Source organism: Muscardinus avellanarius, assembly GCF_963383645.1.
Source record: "Muscardinus avellanarius genome assembly, chromosome: 6".
In the NCBI taxonomy this organism is placed as follows: domain Eukaryota; kingdom Metazoa; phylum Chordata; class Mammalia; order Rodentia; family Gliridae; genus Muscardinus; species Muscardinus avellanarius.
In genome coordinates, this window is record NC_137791.1 from 19,857,780 (window position 1) to 19,883,120 (window position 25,341).

Genomic DNA, 25,341 nt, shown 5'->3' on the forward strand with positions numbered 1-25,341 from the left:
AAGAACCTGCGTGATCCTCCTGTCTCAGCCTCCCAAGCGCAGGGATTACAAGCGTGCACCACCACGCCCAGCTGAAGTACGTATACTTTTGAAGCCTCTCCACTAACAATAGAGTACTTTGCATCAGACTAGGATGCTTACAAAGAAAAGCCCCCCCCCCCAAAGATTTCCTAATATTTCTAGACAGGCAGAACTGAGCGAAGGATATTTTTCTAGACTCTGAACGCAAACCACTTCCCCTTTGTACTTTTCTGGGTCCCTTCTTGGTTTGTAGTGTCCCGTAGTAAGTAATTTGGTACAAATGTTTTCTTTGGGCAACAGCCCAGCCCCTTCAAGATCTGTTCATTGGGGAGATGGACTTCTCCAGCCCCACTCAGAAGACTTGGTTCTCATCTTCTCCGGATCTGTTGCGCCCCAGGGCTAAACACCCAATAGCAAAGTCAGGTTCTCTCCCTAGATAGTTTGGAACCAGGATGTGGAGAAATATTTAAGGGGATGGAAATGTTAATACCCCAGATTTGATCACTACAAGTTGTACACATGTATCAAATTATCACACCATACCCCATATGTACGTATGTTATGATATGCCAGTAAAATCAAATATATATATATATTAAAAAGTGCATGACTGACTCCACAGAGGATCCTGGGAACCCAGAGGAATGCGGTCAGGACAGGTTAAGTAAATTACAAGCCATGGTCTTATGTCACTGGGTTAATTTGGCAGGGGATGAAAGTCCCCCAAGAGCGCTCCTTGTTTTAACTTTCCAGTTGGGTGATTCCTTTTTGAGAGTGACCTTGGAGGGCAGGAATTGGTTTCCTTCGCTTTATGTCTATTTTAACCCTCGACTCCCCTCAAGAGCTGTCTTTAGGGCCCGCAGTGTCTCAGGGCGCCACCAGGTCTGCCATCTTCTCTGCTTCTTGGGCAGGCTCCCTCCATCCCTCAGCCTGGGCTTGTTACTATCTGTACCACACTGACACCCCCTCCTCCAGGTTTGCTTTCTCATCCTCTGTGTTCTACATATTTTTCTAAAATCTTTTTCTAAGAAGATTTAAAGAGTGTTCTGCCCTCTGCTGATGTCCAGCAGGCATGCTCGCTGCCCGGGATCAGCGCCATCTTTCTCTGGCAGGGTCAGCATTTCCTCTCTTGCAGATTTTCTCTTTAATATCTTAACTAGGCATACTACAAGCATCCCCTAATCCATGGTGACCTGGGGAAGGACTGGGGTTTCACTTTGGTTTGTGCTGGGGGTCTTCTCTTGACCAGAGGTGGCAGTGTAGGCTGATGATCATTATGCACCGAGCCTTCGAGCAGAGAACACCATGTAACCAGTGTTTCTCATCATTACAGAGATGCGATGACCTAGAATTCTAGAAAAGGGTCATATCAAATCATGGAGAGCTTCCCAGAGAGATCACTGCATAGTTTGAAATTTGCTCCAAAGTGATTGTAGGGGTGGAAATATAGATGAACTGGGATTGGTCAGGCGGTAGTAATTGATGTACCTAGGTGATAGGTTTATAAGACATCATTATATATTTTTGTGTGCGTGTGCGCATGCACGTGCAGTACTGGGGATTGAACCCAGGGGCATTCTACTTCCAAGCTGCCTCCCACCTGTTTTTATTTTTATCTTTGCATTAGCATTAGGGTCTCCCTAGGTTGCTGAAATTCTTGCAGAATTGCCAAGACTGTCCTTGAACCTACGATCCCTCATCTCAGCCTCCCATGTGCTGGGAATACAGGAGTGCACCACCATGGCTGGCTCATCATATTCTATTTACTGGTAGATATATCTACAATTATGCATGGTAATAGATGATCTGGCGTTTGTGGTTGGCATTCTTTTATATAATTATTAATGAATCAAACAAATATTTATTAAGCTCTTACATGCCTTACACCATATGAAGAGCCAGAAGACACTGAAAGAAAGAAGTCTTATCTTCCATTCTAGAAATGGCAGCTCTGCAGTGTAACAGTGGGGACTGGGCAACATGACCTCGTGATGAGTCTTTGAGTTTGGACTTATGGGAAGCCTGGTGCTTTCTTTCTTAAGAGCCAGTTGAGACCCTCTGCTCTCTACTTTGAAGGCTTAGATGCTAGGTATCCTTTGTGGGTCAAATCACTTTTTCTTCCAAGGATAGTTACTTATTCCATTCACAGGGGTGAGCTGAGCTGCAGGGGATAGAGAAGATAGAACTAAAAATATGCCAGATGCCCTCTCTTGAGCGTTCTTTCCTGCTTAGGGGAGCGGTTAGGCACTGAAGGCTTGTCCAGTCTCTGTTGTTCCAGACCTGGTGAAGCTTTACTTCCTTCAAGTCATGAGCCAACCAGCCCATTGCAAAAGGCTGGACAGTATTTGGGTTGTGTCCAGTTTGTAGGTAAATGCAAGAAGCTAAAGCGGAGAGACTTGAAGTTAACCTACCGATGTCACACAGCTTCCTTTATTAATTTACAGCCTGCTTTGTTCCAAAAGAGATTTTAAGCAGTTCAGCCATACAGCTAGAAAATTCCTTATGGTCTTTCCACTCTCCCAAGAAAAACAAGAATGTATTTTTTTTTTCTTTTTAAGCTTAAATGATGCATAGTGTTTTGGTCAATATTACTACGTGGATGGCTCCAAGTTTAAATTGCAGAAAAGTGCTTATGTATGCCTCTGCTGGAGCATGTGGGAGTCAGAAAGGAAATCCCTATGTTTGATTTCATAAAGTCATGAGCTTTATGTGGTGGCTTGAGCCAGGCTGGTGCCTGGCAGTGTGTTTAAGAAGGTTCTTGTTAATCACTGCACAGCTGGTCTGCCGTTTGTCATTATTACTTCTTAATTACCAAAAGCACACATGGGCTACAGATTGCAGACGAGGCCAGACCACATCTCTGAGTGGTTAGATTATTAGGCTATGAGAAAGTTGTCTCATCCTTTGTAAACGAATACAGTTCTGTCCATGTTCACATAAAGCCACAGTATACCAGAAACTCACACAAAATATGGATCATAATCTCGAGTATTAGATACGCAGCAGCCATCTTCTGTTCTAATATGTTGCTGAATCAGCTCCACTTTATTCAGATATTGAAAATGGAATTTATTTATAGGCTCTTCCTTTTTTTAGGTAATTGCCTTTCCCTACCTCAGCAGTAAGTAAAAGTGGAGACATTCTCCTAAGGAAGGCTTCAAACACTGGGTTTTTCTGGAATGTCAGTTCTATTTAGGTAGAAGTGGAGGGAAAGGGCCACTAAGAGGATTAGTCATCATTTTCAAAATTTAATGAAGGAATTAGGTCATATGTGCTTAATGTGCTAATAAGTACAAGTCAGCTGTACTTCTTGATGGATTGATGTGGAAAGGTCCTTGAGTGAGAATTGTTTCTTGTATGTAATCATTTTGTGTTTCTACTGGACTGATTTTTTCAGAGCCCAGACACATCTGTGGTCTAATTTTTTGGGAAGTCTGCTATGCTTATATCCAGATTCCAAGTACCATAAGGAGAATTCTTTGATGTTATTCTTCAGATGAATTCAAACTGTTGCAAATTGTTTCTCCTTCTCTGCTATTTTCCTTTCTTGGCAGTCTTCCCTCTCATTACTTAAGGTCAGTGCTTCTTAACCAGTTTTTTTGTGTTTTACACTCCTTTAAGAAGTTGATGAAAGGTAACAATCCCACTTTCTGAAAAAATGCCAGTAGTTGTACACCATTTACATGTGATTTAAGGGCACAGAGTAACTCTGAAGTCTGTGAATAGACCTTTCTTAGGAACCCTCGCTGAAGGTGCTAGGCTGATAGTAAAATAATTTAATAACAATACCTAGTCCAAGACAGGCCTGGTATTGCACACACTTGTAATCTTAGTACTTGGGAAGCTGAGATAGAAGGATCTCAGATTCAAGGCCAGCCTTGGCAATTTAAGGAAACCTTGTTTAAAAATAAAAAGGGCTGGGAGTGTAGCTTGGCGATAGAGTCCTCCTGGGTTCAGTCCCCAGTATTTTTTTTTTTCAAATGTAGTCAGTTTATATAGTGTGTATGTTGGGAAGGTGGGGGAGTAGTGCGGGTTTTCAGGTCCCAGGTTTGCATGTGTTACATTTTGACAATACTTCTTCCTTATGTGTTTACAAGTGTTATTTATTGGCCACTTACTTTCTAAAACAGTTATCTCAGACACATTTTCTAAGATGGCAAAGACAAAACCCTGGTGTCGAATGGAGGAAAAGGCTAGAGATTAGTGAATGAAGTCTCCAAAAATGAGCATGGTCCATCTCTAATCGACTCCCAGCTAGATGGGACGGACCTACAGGAAAATTCCTCAAAAATCTCCCGTGGGGATGTGGGATAGGGTTAGGGTTCCAGGCAGCTTCCTGTAAAGACTTGCATCCTCCAGCCAAATACAGGCTGCCCTGATCATTCTTCTGGCCCATTATAGAAAAGGATAGCAGGGGTATGACATGCGGGGACTCCCTATCCCCAGCACTCCCGAGTCACAGATCTCCCGCAATACGCAGGGAGGCAGTGAAAAAAAAAGAAGAAAAGACAGAGATGACAAGAGAGGAAGGGGGTGGAGGATGAGCCCTGAGAGGTGACAGAGATTCATTTTCTACCTTCATAATCTCCATTGTGAGTGCTTAGGAGTGACCCTCTGGAATGACAGGAGGAGGTGCATAAACTGCTTACCTAAGGCCTCTACTGGAATCGAGTACAGTCCAGAGGGAGCGAACACAGACACCAGCATGCTGGCTGGACCCCAGAGTTTTGGCAGGGACCTGGCTGTGCAGAGGCCTGATGTATCTTTGTCTATGCTCCTACCTGCTAGCTACTGACTTGCGCCCTCTTCAGGTCATGTGTGGAAGCCCTAGCCCCAATGTGTATTTGAAGATGGGGTTTTATACAGGTAATTGAGGTCAAATGAGGTCCTAGATGGGACCCTCGTCCACCAGCACTGATGTCCTTATATGAAGAAGAGATGCTAGGGTTGAGAACACACAGGAACAGGGGCCACGTGAGTCAGAAGGCCGTCGTGTACAGGGCTGGGAGAAGCCTCAGGAGTAACCACCGCTTCTGCCACCCTGATATTGGACTTTCAGCCTGGACAACTGTGAGAAAGAGAGCTCTGTTGTTTAAGCCACCTAGCCTGTGATACTCTGTTGTAGCAGCGAATATGACTAATACATCCCTCTCCCAGGCTACAGAACATGGCACAGGCTAAACTTTAGTGCACAGAAGAAAATAGACATCTAAAACATGGGAAGAGATTCAAGGAGATGTCACCCACAGTGGAGTGGTGCACATAGCAACTGTTGACAAGGGCTGCCCATTTGTAACATTGATATAATTGAAACCAACCAACCAAAAATACATTGTGGAGTTTGTTGGAATGTATTTCAGCAGCATGGGAAAATGTAAACTGTAGATCAAGAATCTATTTTGGAAGGAATACTTATCTAAAGAAGAAAAGAAACAAACTTACTAAAATTTATCCTTACAGAAGAACTAAATATTCAGCAAAATGGGAGTTAAAAAATAAAGTGATGAAACAGGAATTTTGTTTTTTAAAGGAGCTTGGAAAACAGAACGATACCCAAAACAACATTTCAAAACACATGAACAAATTAAAAAATGTAAATGAATAGAATCAAAAGTTACAAATCAAATCACTGTCACTGATGAAACAGTCACATTCAGCAAGAGGAGAAAGATAAACAGCAAGCATACTATAAAGGCACAGGACCAAATATGCAGCACAGAAATTATTCTTTTGATAAAATACTAAAGTCTGAATCCAGGGGATGACTTAACCCGTTGAACGAATCCACTGAAAGGAAGCAGAAATCATGCATTCTATCTCAATTCAGAACTATCCATAGAGAAGACACAGTGTGGTTCAGTTAGATATTTTGAGCAGAAAGAATAATTCCTTGGGGGTGATATACTTGGTGATTTTCTACAGCAGTGTAGAAGACAGTGGAGCAAAATTGGTAAGTCTTGGGGCTCTAGTTTTGGCCACAACTGTCCAGTATCTATTCTGGGCCATGATGCCAAATATTATAAGGTAAAAATAATACAGGCTAGTTCTGACTCATATACTCTGAATCTAGTAGTGAATAAAAATAATAAAAGCAAAAGAAAATTCCTAGTCATCTGGACATATAAAAACTTCTAGGATACACGGGATCATAATAGAAATTTAAAAATAGAATACTAAGAAAAATGTTAGGAAAACAAGTATATCAACATTTAAAGGCTAGGGTAAAAATGATGAGCTAAGAGAAACTGTAACTCAAAAGGAATGAAAAAAGCCTCCATCCACCTACTCCCCGAATTAGAAAAGACTAAATATAAAAACAGCAGAAAATAAGAGGAAAAAGAGCATTGATAAATACATCTTTCATTTAGGGGGAGCCTGGGGAATACGAAATAAACTGAACAGATAAATGATGGGCTAGACTAGTCAAGGAAATAAAAAAAATTTTTTAAAGGATAGCATGTAGAAACAAAAACACGGAAATAATCACGTATATGTAGGGGACTGGATTCTGAAAATGGCTTAGAAGCTACTAAAATAATTATAGAAAAAATGGAGAGATTTTTCCAAGAGCAACCATCCATTTTCCCAAAAAGCACTAGGCTCAGATATTTTTACAGGTGAATTCTTTTATACTTGGAAGACATAGTTAATTCTGTTAGTGTTTAAACTGGTTCATAGCCCAGTGAAGGGCAACTGTGCTTTTTTTTATGGTGGCAGCAGGGCCCTCAGGCCGAAGCCTGTGAAAGACAAAGGCTATCGATCACTTTTACATATGAATATTATGCAGAGATATGAAATAGTACACTGGCAAGTAACAGTACCTTAACAGTATATTTCAATTTAAGTTGAGTTTACCCCAACTTAAGCCACAAAGGTGGCTCAATATGAAGAAACACATTAATGTAATATACCATATTATTAAGTAAAAAGAATCTCTCTGCAAATCCTTAAAGGATTTGATAAAACTTTACTGAAATCCATATTTCCTTTTTTGTTCTTCAGTACTACCGTTAAACCCAGGGACAGTCTACCTCTGAACTATACCTTCAGCTCTGTTATTTTTATTTTTTCTTTGAAACAGGGTCTCACTAAGTTGCCAAAGGTTCTGCAAAGTATATTTTCAATGTCTTATCTTTGCTTTTCTTATTTTCAAAATTATTTATATTAAAAAATAATACGCCTCCAAAAAACTTGGACTGATTCCTAATATTATACTTTCATGAGACAAAAATTGTAACTACTTTCCAAAATATTTAGAAATATGTATTTAATATGTGTGTATATTGCACACACATGGTATATGTGTGTGTGTGTGTGTGTGTGTGTATTGCACACACATGGTACTGGAGATTGAGCCCATATGGATTCTACCTCCAAGTTATAGCCCCGTCTCTTTGGGTTTTTTGGGGTTTTTTTTGAAACAAGGTCTTGCTGTGTTGCTAAAATTCTCCCTATATTGCTGAGACTGTCCTCAAACTTTCAGTCCTCCTGTCTCAGCCTCCCTAGTACTGAGATTACAGATGTGCATCCCCACACCCAGCTTGTATTTAATCTCCTATTTTATGTTTGTCAAAATCCTTAAAATATTGGAAACATGATTCATTATTACTATTGTCCTCGAAGTAATAGACAAGAAAGAAACGGAGAAAAAGGTGTTATATAAAAACTGGAAAGGGAAGAAACGATGTAGACAGCCCCAGCTCTAGAGACCAGACTGAGAAACTGAGTTACTAAAGCGATTTCTTAGGATGGAAGACAAAAGGCAATTATCCAAGTTGATAATTAACTTCCCTAAATACAGGAACCAGAAAATACAGTGTGAAGATGGGTCTTACTAACAGTGTCCTCCACAAAGATAAATGGCCTGCAGACCTAGATCGACGATGTGGAACAGCTGTGTGAAGCCAGGAGCGAGGTTCTTCCACGCCGACATGCACAAGAGTTGCCTCTCTCAGAGAGGGAGAGGAGCGTTTTTTAATTCCTAGGGGGAGAGAGCATCCTTCCTGAGACAAGTCTAGCGGTGTCCAGCAAAGTTTACAGTGTTCTTGTGGTCTGCTACTCCATGCATTCAGTTGTTTGTGGAATCTAAAAATCTGATCTTAGAGTGGTTGGCAGAAGGAGATTGATCAACCTGTACACCTTTTGCTAAGTTGCTTTCATGAAGCAGAAATTACAGTCGGTTCCATTGTTATACTGCATAGTAGGGTGCCTATAGTTAGTAATGTATCCTATATATATATTCTTTTTTTGTGTGTGTGTGTGTGTGTGTGTGTGTGTGTGTGTGTGTGTGTGTGGTACTGGGGATGGAACCCTTCTACCTCCAGGCTACACTCCCAGACCTATTTTATGTTGTATCTGGAAACAGGGTCTCTTAAGCCAGCAAGGCTGGCTTCGAACCTGTGCAGTCCTCCTGTCTCCACCTCCCAAGCGTGGGGATTACCACACCTGGCATGTATCCTAGATTTTAAAATAGAGTGGATTTTGAATCTTCTCACTACAAAGCATGGTCCATGTTTTGAAGTAACAGGCTAAACACCCTCATTAGCTCATCACACATGTACACATGGCTTGAAAAGTCACAATGTACCCCTTAAATACATATAACTATATGCACTGAACTGAGGGCAGTGGTGCAGGCCTATAATCCCAGCACTTGGGAGGCTTGGACAGGAGGATCACAAGTTAGAGACCAGCCTTAGAGATTTAGGAACATCCTCAGCAACTTTGCAAGACCCTGTTTCAAAGTAAAAACTAAGAAGGGGTTGTAGCTCAGACGTAGAATGCCCCTGCGTTCAATGTCCAGCAAACTGCCTTTGAAGGCAATTTCTCTGCTATACAGTATTCTACAGATATTCTCTCAAGATTTTACTGAAAGAGAGCATATTCATTGCCTCATGTCTCTTAATACAAAATTTAGAAGCAGATAGCCTTCAGTGGGGTGGGGGAAGACAGTTAATAAATTGTTGTAGCTGTGAGTAGACTCACTCCATCCATCGCACATTAAAAACAACTGAGGCAGGCCAGGCATGGTGGTACATGCCTGTAATCCTAGTACTTGGGAGGCTGAGACAGGGAGATCACAGGTTCAAGGACAGCCTCAGCAAGTGGTGAGACTCTCATCAACCTAGCGAGACCCTGTTTCAAAATTAAAATAGGGCTGTGGAGTATAGCACAGAGGTAGAATGCCTTGGGTTGAATACCAAATAACACACACACACACACACACACACACACACACACACACACACACACCATCCCCCCAAAACCAGGCAGATTGTAAATACTGCCTGTGATTATGGCAAACACAGCTCAGCATGACCTCCTGGTGACTTGGGCCCTGGTGTCCTGGTGTCACTTCATTAGGACGAGTAGAATCTGGCAAATGTGTGTATCTCGTTATATGAGACTGTCTTAGCAGACTAGACAGAGATTCTCCCATTGGCCTCGAAGACGTAAACAGCCCTCTTGTGAACGGACAGTGGGGAGAACTGCAGGCAGCCCGTGGCCCATCGTTCGGGGAAAAAAAAGTCCTAACCTCGCTATGCAACTGCAGAGAAGCAGATTCTGCTGAGCTGTGGGAGTGAGTCGGAGAGGCCTAGGGGCCCCAGGGTGGCCTCCAGCAAGCAGCCACAGCCTTCAGAGCCCAGGGCCTCCTGCGCAGGGGGCCGGCTAAGCTGGGCTGAACTCTGACCTGGACCACCCCGCGGCGACTGACGGCTGCTTTCCCTGCGTCATGAATCCGAAAACACAATCTAGACCAAGGTGGAGTTTTCAGCCTCAGAGTTCACGCTGACTTGTTATGTGGCAATAGAAAACAAAAACGCCTAAATTGAACAACCTCCAAGACATTGGCATTGGGTCTCACTCTGAATTAAATTTAAAAAACCCCTGCCACTCAGCTGATCCAACTTTCCACTCAGACCCTCGTTTATTACACGCCAGTCACCCCGGCCTCTCTGGTATTCGTGGAACACGCCAGGCGCATTTCTGCCTCAGGGGTCTTTGCACTTAATCATTTTATTTCCAATGTTGAAACTCGGCGTGTCCCACAGTAGGCATTCAGTTAATATTTGAATGGATAATTAAAAATTTAGGCGTGGAGTTATATGCCTATTATTGCTGTATGTGTTACAATACCTACGTTAAATTATATTTATGGGCTGGTACATTACATAGGCAACTTACTAAAAATTTTCTTAGAAGAAACTAAAGAAGGACGGTGGTTACTTGTGGAAAGAGGAGACTCTGTTTGGGAGAAGAAAATCTTCTGATATTCTGTGTGTATTCAAACCTCCATTAATGGGATTATCGGAATGAGGAGTTGGTGCCTCCGTTTATGTCCTTCGAAGAGTCTTAACTGCTAGCTGCTTTCTGCATCACAGAATAGACAAAGATCCCAGTTCTGTATCTGACTATAATGGTCAGCTGTCATTTGACTACTGTGTTGGATGAAACTGGGATTTGCTGAAGAGACTTGGTTTTAATTAAGAGACTGTGACTGAGTTTGCTTTTGGCGTGCGAGCGCCCACGTTCTCCCATGTCCTTCCTCTCTGCTAAACCAAGTCCTCTCGGGGTTATCTTGTCCTTCTGTAGCAGAAATGAGAAGCAGCGTAAGAGAAGTATTGCGCAGGTGGCCTCTTCACATTTACCATGCTGTGTGCATTGTGAAGGTACTTTGGGAATGGTTGCTCATATCTAAACTCCTAAAGGATTACCTGCTTATATACGTGATGTTAGATGAAAATTGAAATCTATGCATACGGTTGTGGTAAAGCTGGCTCCTTACATGGAGATGTGCAGGGTCTAGAACTCCTTTCTGTGAACGCTGGTGGCCCCCAAAACTGCTTTAATCATTAGATGGAGGCAGAAGTGACTCTGAACTATGTCCTAAAGAGAGATTGGCAGCTTCTATTTCATTCTTTCTTTTTTCTCTTTTCTTTTTTTTTTTTTTTTGGTACTGGGGATTGAATCCAAGAGCATTCTACCTCTTGAGCTACACTTTCAGACCTTTGTATTTTTTATTTTAAAACAGGGTCTTGCTAAATTGCTGAGGGCCTTGCTAAGTTGCCCAGGCTGGCCTGTAATCTGTGATCCTCCTGTCTCAGCCTCCCAAGTGTGGGGTTACAGGGGTGTGCCACCAGGCATGGCTACTGCATTTCTCTTGAAATATTCTTCATGGAGAAAGTTAGCTGCTGGGAAGCCTGTGTAGAGGAGAGAGAGAAATGTCCAGTGTGCCTTTGCTAGTCTAGCCTTCTCATCCAGTACATAAGAAAATACATCAGACGTAAGAAACACCTTGGTTATCCCAGTCCTCAGAAGTCAGAAGACACTGGCTCTCCTTGTCGGTCACTCTGTCCCATCCAGCCATAGATTGACCCCAGCTAGGGCTGACCATTTCTGCTGTGCCATGCCCACATTCACAAGCCAGAAGATTATGAGCATAATTGGCAGTTTGACACCACTGAACTTTAGAGAGATCTGTCATACAGCCTAAAAGAAGATGCGCCTCAAGGAAAGTGCCTTTGGGTTTCATGAATTCTGTCTCCCTGTTGACTTCCAGAGGAGTGTTCTTTTAGGGAAACAAAGGACTGTTTTTAAAGGTCATGTCTTTAAAGAGGAACAATCTTGTTATCTGTATCTTTTCAGACAATGAAAATTCCAAAGATGGAAATACAGCCCTAGGTCTGACAGGCCATGAATTGTCCTCTTCTCTTTCACCATGTTGACAGCGATTTTAGAGCATTAGCCACCGGGCCAAAATTTCCACCCCCTCTCCCCTTCTCCAACGTATAGAATTTACCTCTCAGCGGAACTTCTGGCTCTTTTTCTGAATTGAGTAGAACTGTAGTACCCCAAAGTTTGTTTGTTTGTTTACACATTTTTTTTGTATAATAGGATGTAGAAAATCAGATTAAAATGACTATAAGTGCTTTGGGACTTAGTAAACATCATGCTCTGGGACAGCTCTCTCCCCGTGTCTGTGGAAGAAGAACCAAGGCAGTGCTTAGGAGGCTATGTCGGGTTAGCTTTATTGACAGGGAATATGTCTATGAGATGGTTGCAGTTGACAGACCCCTTTCGTTTTTCCCTGTGCTTGTTATCTGACAGCTTCTTTGGAAAGATAAAACCAAGATACAAAGAAACACGTAGCTGAGCCTGTGCCCTCCTTCACACAATCAGGGCCACCCCTCGCGCGTGTTAACACCACCACCTTGGGATGTTCTCAGGGCAAGAACAGAGCTCCTGTTCCACGCGGCAGCGGGCGCATTGATCAGCAGCAAGGGAAAGGTTACTCTGCTTCTAAAAGGTGATGGCTCAGCTCGACAGGACTGCTCCTCAGGGAGAGGACTGCTTCACTTGGCTCAAATAGCTTGGCGAGATTATCTTTTGGGGATGTGTGTGTATTTTCTTGCTCACAGATTCATGGGTCAACTAACTCAAGCACTGCGTATGTCTGAAACTCTACGGCCCCTTTGGAAATCCTCAACTTGGGGGGTGGGATTCAGTGACATAGAAGCCACTCTTCCAAATTAACCTACCCAAGAGTTGTGCACCTCCAACAACTTAGAAAGTTCCTCTGCCCCTCGTATTCAGCTGACATACACCTCCTTATATTCCCAACCCATCGCCCCACTTGAAACCTCTAGGTCAAATACAAGGCTAATCTTCCTTCCATGCTTTGGTACCATTAGAAATTTCAGAATTCAGAATTTCAGAATCAGCTCAGGAGATGATTAGTTGATGATCAGAAGGGAGGGGTAGGAGAGGAAGAAGGCTGACGTTGATTAATGGAGGAGCTACGTTCGAATATGTGTAAAAGTATGAGTGTCGCGTGGTCAACCTGGACACTCGTTGTTGGGAGGAGGGAAAGGGGAAGCGGGGCGGGGGGCACCAAGCATTGTGTGAATGCGTGCCATTTTAATATGATCCATGTTAAAAAAAAAAAAAAAAGAATTTCAGAATCAGTACTGTGGCCCCTTGGATTTCTTTCCAGTTTCCCTGGGGCATGCGACATGGTTTTGAACTTCCAATCTTTCTCATCACTCCTGTTTCTCAGCGGCTCCTTACTGTAGACTTGACCTGAATCCCTAGTATAAGGAGCAGTTGGGAACCTTAGTAGCGCCTTCCCACTGAGGTGAGCTCTGTGTCTCTTGATCTTGTCTGAAATGGCAGCAGCTTGCCAGTCATGGCGCCTGGTGGCTGCCTCTCGGGCTTCCTGTCCACATCGATGACTTTCTCATTGCTACCACTGAGGCACACATTTCCATACTGTTCCTATCTAGCTCTTTTAAAAAAAAAATGTCTTTTTTTTCTCTCTCCTACTGGATCTTATATTGCTAGTCTTTTTTCCCCCTAACCTGTTGAAAGCTTTTTGGACACACTTCTTGCCCAGAAAATTATTTAGTACATCTCTTGGTCTCATGTCATCTGTCAGTGGAAACTAAGCCAATGCTAACAGATAATGAACTGGGTTCCCGAGGCGTAATACTAGGAATAGTTCTCTGAGTTTAGAGGGTGGATCTCGACTACAAGCACTTTGGCCCAAGGGAACATTTGGCAGTGTCTGGAAATATTTTGGGGTATGAGGACACTATTGGTATCTGGTGGGTAGAGGCCAGAGATGGCGCTGCACATTTTAGGAAGCTCAGGACAGCTTCTCCATGAGAAAGAATGTTCAGGCCTAAAATGTCAACAGTGTTGACACTGAGATTTATCTAGATCACTGTAGTTCTAATGGACAGGGTCCTCTGGGCATGGTATTTCTAAATTTGTTAATCAGACTAATTATATTAGCATCTAAGATCAGGATTCTTGAAGTGTGAGCTAGACATCCCCTGAGACTCTTCCAGGGACCTGCGGTCAAAGCTATTGTTATGAAATTGCTTTCTTCACTCCTTCTTTGCAGTTGGAGAGTGGGGTTTTCCAGAGGTTGCGGGCCATGTTGAATGCAGAAGCAGATAGGAGAATCCAGTTGCCTTCCATTAAGTAACACATGAGATTTGCAAAGTATAAAACAGTGCTATTTTTCTCACTAAATTATTTTTACCTTGGAAAATATAATTATATTTCATAAAACCATCATGTTAATATGTGACAAGTCGGGCGTTGTGGCGCACGCTTGTAATCCCAGCATTCGGGAGGCTGAAATTGGAGGATCGTGGTTTGGGGATAGCCTCAGCTACTTAGTGAGGCCCTCTGAAACTTAGTGAGACCCGGTTTCAAAATAAAGAATTAAAAAAAAAAGGGGGGCATCAGGTGTAATGCCCCTGGATTCCATCCCCAGACCCGTAAAAAAATAAAAAGTGACAATTTTATTTTTTATCAACTAATCTATATTTTCAAAATTTTTTTTATCAGTTTGAATTTAATTTTTTTCTTTCTGTTCTTTTTTTTTTTTTTTGGTGGTACTGGGGTTCCTGGATACCCTTCTACCTCTGGGCTACACTCCCAGACCTATTTTTATATTTTTTATTTGGAAACAGGGTCTCTTAAGCCAGCACAGCTGGCTTTGAAACTGCATGATCCTCCTGTCTCTGCCTCCCAAGCACAAGAATTACAAGCCTGCGCCACCATGCCCGGCTTGAATTTAATTTCTAATGCTGTCAGTTTCAATGGTTGTAATTCATTCATATTCTCATTCATACCCCCCCCTCTCTCTTTCTCAGTTTTTTTTTTAATTTTTGTGGTAGTGGGGATGGAACTCAGGGGCATTTTTTATTCTTTATTTTGAAACAGGGTCTCACTGAGTTGCAGAGGCCTCACTAAGTAGCTGAGGCTGGCGTGAATCTGTGATCCTCCTGTTTCATCCTCCAAAGTACTGGGATTACAAGTGTGTGCCACCACACCCGGCTCACAAATTTTTAAGAGTGGGAAAAGGTCCTAAGATTTGAAGAATGTTCAGATGTTCTGATCTGGGCTATTTTTCTGTCCAGGGATAGCATGAATGACAATATTAAGGGCCTTGGTAGGCTCTGGATATACAGAATTTTGATGTGATTCCCAAATCTGGAGGCCTGTACTAAAAGAATTACTTTGTGTGTTCCTGCCATTCCAGGGAATCACCATTCCTTGGCCATCAACTTGGAGCCTAATTTGGGGTCTTCACGAAGCCAGCAGCACTTTCCCAACCTCAGTTCCCTTTCCTCCCTCCTGTGTGTCACTTTTGGTTGCAGTTAGGATTGTTTTGGACGATGTGTGTGGCCCGCTGTCTCAGCTTTCCTGTTGGAGCCTCGGGTGTTAGAAGCATCGATGCCTTTACTCACATTATTCAAAGTCTGCTTTTGTGGCCCTGAGTTTCTGGTATTTAAACAGAGTGATGGAGCCGGGCGTGGTGGCGCACGCTTGTAATCCCCGAGCTTGGGAGGCGGAGACAGGAGGATCGCGCTGGTTCGGAGCCAGCCGCGCTGGCTTAAGAGACCCTGTTTCCACATAAAAAGGTAAAAAAATAGGTCTGGGAGTGTAGCCCATGGGAGTGTATCCCAGAGGTAGAAGGGCTTCCAGGAACCCCAGTACCACCCCCCTCCCAAAAAAAAAGTGATAGTGCAGGTACCATTTCTTGCAACGAATATCTGACTTGGCTTTTTAACTCTTCCTTTTTCTTTTTCCCCCCCTGTGATGCTGGGGATTGAACCGAGGCCTCTAGCCTACTGGGCAAGTGTGACTCAGTAGGGCCTTTTATTATGTAGCACCAAGGGTCACTGCAGTTCACTTCCATATATGCTGTTGATTAAAGCCCTCGTGCGCCTGCCTAGATTCAAGTTGAGGGCGGGGCATTGATGCCACTTCTTGATGGAAAGAGTGTCAAAGAGCCCAGCAGTGGCACATGCCTGTAATACCAGTACTTGGAAGGCTGAGATAGGAGGATCGCAGGTTCAAAACCAGCCTCAGCAACTTATCGGCACTCTCAGCAACCTAGTAAGACCCTGTCTCAAAATAAAAAAAAATAAAGCGGCTCGTGTATCTCAGAGGTAGGATGCCCCGTGGTTCAGTCCTCAGTAAAACATACATGCGCACACACCAGAGAATTTGCAGTCATGTTTTAAAATGGTCACAGCTGATGTCTGGTTGACTTCTCAATTGTAAATATTACCTGTTTTCTCTTTGTAGTTAATAGTGGCCTGTCAGAAGATAGTCTGCAAGTATTTAAGTGTCCTGTTCCTCGGCAAACTTTCACTTTTGATTCTGAGCATTCATTGTTGATTCTTCTGCCTTTATTAGATGGGTTTTAAGTTGCGTGCAAATCTAACTGTGTTAATCTCTCTGTAAATAAGCACAGGATAACGACAGTGTTGTATTCTTGAAATCCTTCCTGTGGCAAAAGTAAACCTGCGTGACCCAATTTGACAGGTACTTCACATATTGATTGAGTGGCAAACACTCGATAATTAGGATGTCAACAGCAGTTCAGATAAAGAACTTGTGCTCTCCTGTGTGTGCACCGGTCTTATTTATTCTGACAATTGTCTTCCATACCAGTTAAATAAATGTACCTAATAAAGTATCAATACACCTAGGCCGAGGTGACGTGAGGTTGGTTGAGTGAAATGTTTCCCTCTGCCCTTCTCAGAGCTACCAGAACTGAGAAGCAGCAAGCTCCAAGACGACGCACAATTCAAGAAGCTAAACAGTAGCTTTCTTTTAAGGGCCAGGGACTAGGTAAAGAGTCTATTTTGCATCTGGGCGTGGTGGCTCACACTTGTAATCCCAGTACTTGGGAGGTTGAGACAGGAGGGTAGCAGGTTTGAGGCCGGCCACAGAAAGTCAGCAAGGACCTAACAACTTAGTGAGACCCTGTTTCAAAAACAAAAAAATGAAAGGACTGGGGGTGTAGCTCAGGCAGAACGCCCCTGGGTTCCATCCCCACATCACCTCCCCTTCCCCATGTCTACTTTGTTATCGAATCTGAGACTGACTGAAATGAGTTGTGTGGTTCACACTGGAGGCGAGGCTGGTGTCTGGCCCCAGGGCGTGTGACCTCCCACAGTGTTAGGATGGCAAGAATCAGGGGTTTCGGAATGGTGGGCTCTTTGGAACATTTAAAAAATGTATTCATGAATTTTTTAAACCCCTGATTACAAGCATTTGAATGGGATGGTAAAATATCACTGTGGCTTAAAGTGTATAGAACTAAAACTTTATAGACTCAAAGCTTAGTCTTGAAGCTGGGCATGGTAACACATGCTTGAACTCCCATTACAGGAGGATCGCGTTTCGCAGCCAGCCTCAGCTACTTAGTGAGGCCCTTTACAACTCAGTGAGATCCTGTTTCAAAATAAAGAATAAAATTAGGGCTCGGAGGGAGAATGCTTCTGGGTTCTAGCCCCAATATTGCAAAATAATAATATAATAATAATACAACTTAATCTTGGTTGGGCGTGGTGGCACGCTTGTAATCCCAGTACTTGGGAGGCTGAGACAGGAGGATTGTGGTTCATGGATAGCCTCAGCTACTTAGTGAGGCCCTCTGCAACTTAGTGAGACCAATTTCAAAATAAAGAATAAAAAATTGTGCTGGGGGTGTAGCTCAGAGATAGAATGCCCTTGAGTTCAATCCCCAGTACCCACCCCCCCACATACAACTTAGTCTTGACAGATGTGTGTGGCAGGTGTCACATCTCAGGTGTAGCCTGGGACTGAACCTGATATTCTAGGAACCTGAATAGTTAGAAAATATTCTGTGCAGCTGGGCGTGGTGGCTCACACTTGTAATCCCAGTACTTGGGAGGTTGAGACAGTAGGGTAGCAGGTTTGAGGCCAGTCACAGCAACTCAGCAAGGACCTCAACATGTGTAGTTAGACTGAAAATATTGACTGTTTCTTTTTTAAAATGAAACAAAATTTGCCAGGTGTGGTGGCACACGCTTGTAATCCCCGTGCTTGGGAGGCGGAGACAGGAGGATCGTGCAGGTTTGAAGGGAGCCTCGCTGGCTTAAGAGACCCTGTTTCCAAATAAAAATATAAAAATAGGTCTGGGAGTGTAGCCCAGAGGTAAAAAGGCTTCCAGGAACCCCAGTACCACAAAAACTAATAAATAAATAAATAAAAATAAAATAAAATGAAACAAAATTTTACAAAGAGAAAAAACCCTGAGGAATAGTCAGTAAAACAAAACTTTGAGTGTGTGTGTGTGTGTGTGTGTGTGTGTATTTTTGTGTGTGTATGGTACTAGGGATTGAACCCAATGGTTTTCTACCTCCATGCTATACTCTAACCTTGTGTATTTTTTTATTTTGAAACAAAGTCTCACTAGATTACCAAGAGTCTCATTATGTTGCTTAGGTTGGTTTCAACCCTACAATCCTCCTGTTTCAGCCTCCCATGTATGGGGATTACAGGTGTGCACTACCACACCTGGCTTAACACATGTGTTTATGTGGGATAGTGGGTGGGTTTTATCTTCTTTTAAAAGCCTCTTTGTGTTGGTGAACATTTCTATAAGGAATGTAATGTGTGTTATTTACCGCCTTTGTTGCATGAATAAATTGCAATATGGAAAGTTTTTTTAAAAAAAAAAAGAAAAATCAGGTTATTCCCTTAAATGTTAGAAACAGCAATTAAAAGATTGATGATACCCCACCTCACTCTCACACCGATTGTGACCTCTCATAAAGGACCATGATTGACCACCTTTAAAATAGGGTTTTGCTTTAAGGCACTTTAGTTTTATTAGTGCTAACATGGAAAAAATGTGTGTGCATTGTGTGTGGGCATATGTACTTGGAGAGGTTTCAGATGACCCTTATCAGTACATATATGAGCCTTTAAGGGATGTTTTCATCGTTGTGATTAAAATTCACACGTTTCATTTTTGGAGAATTACTAGGTCCATGGCTTATTATTGCTTCCTTGGGGAACTAGTTATTCAAGCCTACACCAATGAGCAAGGGGCCGTGGCTTCTATTTGAAAGCAAAAGACCATTCACCCTGGCAGTTTCCTGGGATGATGAATCGCCCTAAATGCGTTTACTTCTACTCAGTTTAAAATTTTCCAGGTGGCAATGGAGACAGGATGCTTTGAATCAGAGCTCACCCTAGCCCCGGGGAAGGTAGGTTCTTCCTTGGGGACCCCCAGGTCTTTGGAACTGTAAATAATAGGCTTCTGTGTTCAGATTGTCTCTGCTCCATGAGGACCTACGACTTCTCAGGCCGGAGGCCTGGACACACAAAGCGTGAAAGAGAAGAAAGACGAACCTCAAAGGAAGTTGCCATCGAAACTGAAGGAAGAGGGAGAGGAGGAAAAGCAAAGGAACATCATGTGGAGTGGGCCCCACGGTTGACATGGAACACATTTCAGAAATGTCACCTGAGCCTTTATTGCTGAATTGCGAAGCTATTGTTTGCATGGGCACAAAGAACACGTTGAGGGGAAAACTCCAGCTAGGCCTTGGTCTTTTTTTGCTCAGCAAAGGGTGTTTGTAGACATGTGGGTTATGGAAGCCAAAGGGGCAGCTGTGTTTGGGGAAGCACTTTCTTCCGACTTTGGAAACTGTATGCTGCGTCTCCCAAATGTTTGCAGGTGCAAATGGATAAAGTTGCACCTGGAGTGTTTTTAAAGGCTTACGAACCAGAAAACTGCGTTTTATAATCGGGGATATATGTTCACACCATGAGTCTAAGGGTGATGAGGCTTTGTCTTAACCCAGAGAGGTTCCGTTTCTGTAGATCCGGGTAAGCATTTAGCACGTGGAAACTTCTTAATACTAGTTGGTTTTCAGCATATTATCAGGGCTGTTTATTGTGACCGTTTCCTCCGCTGGCTTTTGTTAGACACCAGTAGGGCACTAGTGTTGCATCCAGTTAATGCCACTGAAATGTCTGGTTTGGAGCAGGGAGCTCTGGGGTTATGAGCCCCTTTATATGGTCTGGCTGATAAAGGTTGTTGACTGAAATGATGAGGGCAAAAGCCAAAGTCAGTTATGTGTCAGTGCTTTGTGTATGAGGGCCACAAAGGTCAGTGTTTACTCCTAGGGAACGGGTCTGCAAATGTCGCCTGCAATTAAACCTAAACATTTAGAAACAAAGATCAAAATCCTGCTAGCTTCATATATTTCAAGAAGTCCGTGTTCGTGTCCTTCCTCTCTCTCTCTCTCTCTCTCTCTCTCTCTCTCTCTCTCTCTCTCTCTCCCCCCCCCTCCCCCCTATTTTATACCTAATTATACATCCCTTTAAGGTTCAGAGCGATACAATCAAACACGTACACATCACTCCGTGTACTTCCTTCTGCATTCCCCCTCATTCCCTCCCTGGACTTGTCGGTGAGATCGGTAGTGATGACTTCATACATGGATGTGACGTTATTTGAGCTGTTCATGTTGTAAATAGATGTTGAAGCTGCTTTTCCGAAGCCTGTGTTGAGTTGGGGCCTGGGTTCTGTGGCATGAATGACCGCAAGCATAGGAAAGTCCTCTCTTCTTGTCATCCCTCCCTCACATCTTCTGGGATGGTAGAAAGGGCTCATACTGCTGGGCGTCGTCAGGTCTTCAAGCAGGACCCTTGACACACTGCAGTGTCGGCCGTGGGGGCCTGGAGTGCATGGGAAAGATCTTGGAGGAATTGGAAATGATGGAGTACAATCCCTCCAAAAGAGGAAGTACGTTGTCCCTTGGTGTCCATGGTGCCCACCCCCTGGGGGTACCAAAATACAGAGCTGCTCACATCTCTTAGATAAAGTGATGTGATATTTACATAGAACCTGCACACCTCCTCCTATATACTTTAAGACATCTCTCCTCTACATATAATACCAGTTACAATATAAGTGCTATGTAAACCGCTATACTGTGTTCTTTAGGGAATAATGACAAGGAAAAAAAGCATGTGTTTAGTACAGAGGTCATACTTTCTCTGAATATTTTCTCTCTGCAGTTGGTTGGATCCATGTGCGAGTCTGTTGGAAAGAAAGGGTCAGACAGCGAGGTGGGAAAGTGTGGTTGGCCTCGAGACCCTGGTCTGCGGATGGGGCTCAAGTCCAGCACTGGCTAGAGGTGCAAAACAGGATAGATCTTTAACCACAGGGACCTCCGTTTGCTCAGCTGTGACGTAAGGGCCAGTCAGGATAATTGCCAGCTCTGAGAGCCTGAGTTTTAATGAACCAGAACCAACATGAAGTCGTAGACTATTTCCAGCCTGACACTTGAACCGAACTGGTATTTCACTGTCAATCCCTATTATCAATTTCAGCGAAACGTTCCAGAACAGACCCGGCATTAGTCAGGATGTAGTGCTGACTCCAGGACAATTGGAAACAAATTGTCAGCTCTCTCCACGGTGTTGATATGATAATAGCTCAACTCTGAAGTCAGGTCAGCAGTGGAGGGTCAGGTTACCTCGGAGGAGCCAATGTACTCACACCATCCCAAGCGGAAAATAATATTTGACCATTTAGTAATCATGCCTTTTAGAAATAAGATTGGACACTCGATTCCTGCCCCTTCCTTCCATATTAAAAGTTACTACTTTAGCCGGGCGTGGTGGCGCACGCTTGTAATCCCCACGCTTGGGAGGTGTTGACAGGAGGACTGCGCATGTTCGAAGCCAGTCACGCTGACTTAAGAGACTCTGTTTCCAAATAAAATATAAAATAGGTCTGGGAGTGTAGCCTGGAGGTAGAAGGGTTCTATCCCCAGTACCACCAAAAAAAAAAAAAAAAAAAAATACTATTTTAGTGAGTTAGCACTGGTTTTCAGCTGGCTTGTACTTTTACCTGTGTCTGCTGATGAACAGACATAATTTGGCAGGAAAGAGATCACTATTAAGAAGAATGGGGCTTAGTCTGACTGGGAGATACCAGAGGCTGTGGAACCCAGTGACTGAGACATGCACACTGGGGTCAAGAAACCTGGTTAAAAATTTGAAGTCAAGAAGTGGTACAACATGAGGCAGATTGCAAGGACCAAATCATGGCACCCATTAATCTTAGAGATGCCAGGAATATACAGACATCTGGACAATCTTTCTTTCACAGTAAAGACCAGTATACTCTTCCATAGAAATATCTTTGTAATAAACAATAACCGCATCCCTCCTTTTTCTTCATCCACACTATTAATTTAGCTCAAACACTGTGGTGTTGAGTCGGGTTACGAATGCAAAAATGTCAGAAACCATCTCTTTTTCCCATCGCCTGCAAACTCTTTCTGGCACATGAACTAGTCGTATCTGCCAGTGGTGCCCGGTGACACATGGTTTGCAGAGGGCTGGTGCATGTGGCTCAGTCTCGTGGACACAAGCCTCCCTGGTGGTGTGTCTGAGGACTCTGGGGCTGTGTGCGGCAGTGCCAGACATGTGTTTGTGCTGGCACTCTTCAGAGACCTGAATAAAGCAAGTGCTTCCTCACCTGACACACCTACGCATGGAGTTTTGTTTTTTCGTTGTTGGACTGTTTGGTTTGAGTTTTTCTTACGCTGTAAGTTCATAGCTGTTTGACAAAGTTGTCATCCTGGGGGAAAAAAAAAAGTTTTGAATAGACTGGATCTCTTGCTTCTTGGTGGTACTCATGATGCAGCAGAGATGGGACTCTGGGAATCAGAGGAGTTGAAAGCAACTTGGAAGGGAGGCCTCAGTGAGGAGGGGAATATGCTTCTGAGTGTTGGTTCTAGAGCTGGACAATCAAGGTCATTTTTAGCGTTGGCCTTGCAGAACAAGATCCGCTAAATGTTAACCTTGAGAATCTGATTGCCGGATGGGTGAACATTTTCAAGTAAATAGCTTTACTAAGTTCCTTCTCTTCTAAATCTAAACAGAATATCCTTTAAGATCATTGCTGGTATTTTGGAAAGGATTATAAGAGCATCGGTAGCTTTGTAGCTTAAACTAAAAAGACGTTAGAATCCAAGAGAGTGTGCTGGAAGACAAAGTCAGTGACCCCAAGGGCTGATGAGCTCCTGCGACATCTGGAAGGTGTGGCGCAGCTGGGTGGGCTCTGTCCAGGCCCCCCCACTGTCACCTCTCTAAAGAAATAAAAGAGAGCACTCACGAGAATTTTGTTTCTTAAGCTATAATATTTTTATACTTTGCCATCAGGGGCTTAGAAGTCAGAGGTGAGAATTCAAATGGCAACTCTGCCATTTTTACATTTGGGGCCTTGGACTGATGGGTTGAGTTTTGAGCTTCTCTCATTTGGAGAGTACAGGGAACAATACTTAACCACAAAGGTTGTTGAGAATATTCAGGTGCTTCCAGGCAAGCCTGGTGTGTGTGTGTGTGTGTGTGTGTGTGTGTGTGTGTGTGTGTGTATGTGTGTGTTGTGTGTTGTTGGGGATCAAACCCCGGGGCATTCTACCTCTAAACTATACCCTCAGCCCCCCTTTTTTTTGTATTTTGTTTTTGAAACAGGGTCTCACTAAGCTGCAGAGGACCTCACTAAGTTGCTAAAGTTGGCCTTGAACTTGCAATCCTCCTGTTTCAGCCTTTCAAGTTACTGGTATTTTAGGTGGGTGCCACCATGCCTGGCTTAGTAGGTTTTTTTATTTTATTGTTTTGTGTATTAAATGCAGTAGGAAATAATTTAAATCTCAAAGTACAAGAAGCTACACAACAGTCCTTTGGTTTTGGGTTGCCTAAGAATTGTGGAAAAGTACTGCATTTGTTTTCTTTCTTAGCCCATTGCTTGGTGTCCTTTTCCAGAACACTCTAGGATAACTTTGCTCCAAGCACTGGATTTGGAGAATAAGAAATGAGAAATGTCCTCTGAACATAGTGGCTGTGCAGAAAAATGAGGGTCAGAATTCACTTTTATCATTTACTGCAAGCACTTGTCTTACAAATACAGTTAGGCACCACTTAGTGTGAATACTGTGTGCCGAGAGCTCTCCTGAGTACTTGACGAGCATTCTTTGAGACAGAGGTGGGATGCCCTCATCATACACATGAAGACATGACATACTGTGTTAAGAAATACCTTTGTTTTCACAGCTGCTAAGACTTCAGGGCCAGGAGGACCTTCAGTCGGCTCCTGAGCCTATACCCTGTGCTAACCTGCGGGAGGATTCAGCCCTTCGGGATGCTGATGCCATTTGGAACACACTGAGGAGGCAGTTGGTGGTTAGACTCTTTGAACCACTGAACACCTAGCCAGGATGTAGGGTGATCCAGGGAGTTGATTGTGTACATTCAGGGCCAAGATTTCAGAAACAGTTTCTCTGGCGTTCTTGTATTGACTCACATCAATCTAAGACAGCTGCAAAACCACTGTTCAAATCAGTGTTCCTTTGCTTTGTCTGCACGAGAGAGAGAATGACCTGGGAGCTTTAAAATGTAAACCAAGGAAAACAAAACAACCCGAAGCCTAGTCCCCATTCCCAGATATTCTGGTATAAACAAAACAGTGCCCAGAGTCCTCTGGAGAGCAGCCGAGTTTGGTCCCAGCCTTGGTATCTATACTTGAGGCGCCATGAAGGTCTTGGGCCAGTCCCAGCCCTGCACCCCACGTTGATTGACAGACTGCGGCTGCCCTCGGCCCCCATGCCTCACACCTTTCCACAGACACCTTGGCCCAAAAGGGGGGGAGGACGCGGTGAGCCAGGGGGCCTTGCTTGTGGCAGCCCAGTCAGTGTGGTCTTCCAGAAAGGCCTGCTTGGCAGGGCACATCTATTCAGGGCTAGTGCCTGGGGTCTTCCATTGCTTACCAATGTGTTGAAGTCTTGGCCCTGTGCAGTGTTTGGCTTCCTGGTTCTGGTAGCATCCCAGAGGCATCAGCTGTATTTGTAAGCATGAAACGTAGGTAAGCCCAGGAGCTATCCCCGCGGTAGGTCACAGGCGCCATTTTCTTTCAGAGAATTGTGTCTCCCGTCTTTCCTTCTCTGGTCCACTGTTTTCATGCTTTTCTCCATCTAACTGCTGCCCCCTGTCCATTCCCACCACCTCACAACCCTCTTTAACTTGAACAATGACAGAGGGCAGTAGATCTAGCCATGGGCAGCCACCTCGGCAGCAAAGGATGTTCGCTGCTTGCCAGAGCGCCTGATTAGAACACAGACTCTGTGGAAATCGGGTGTTTGCCGGTTACCGCGTGGAGCAGTGACTGAGATTTCCACTGGCAAATATCTGTCCACCGTAATTTCAATCATGTTTATTCCCTTTACACATGAGGGGGCAGTATGGTATTATAAAGCAAATGCTCTCCTGAAATGGCTTATTTTTATTGGTATATAATAGTTTTTAGGTGAGAACTTTCAGACTGTGCAATTAAAACACTGATGTTGTTATTAAGTTTTAAATGTAATGCACATGTGTGAGTGGTACCTTCACTCCTTTCAGGGGTCACGTGCCTATTTTTAGTTAATGAGTAAATTTTCCAACGAGGCAGGGGGGTGTTTGTGC

The 25,341-nt window shown here is 43.6% G+C and overlaps 1 protein-coding gene across 3 annotated transcripts in view; it reads left to right on the forward strand.

Annotated features, from left to right (window-relative positions):
- The window catches only part of ARHGAP10 (Rho GTPase activating protein 10), a gene marked incomplete at both ends in the record, with an annotated part of 308,500 nt that overhangs the window by 228,994 nt on the left and 54,165 nt on the right, over positions 1–25,341 (forward strand). The window lies entirely within an intron of this gene.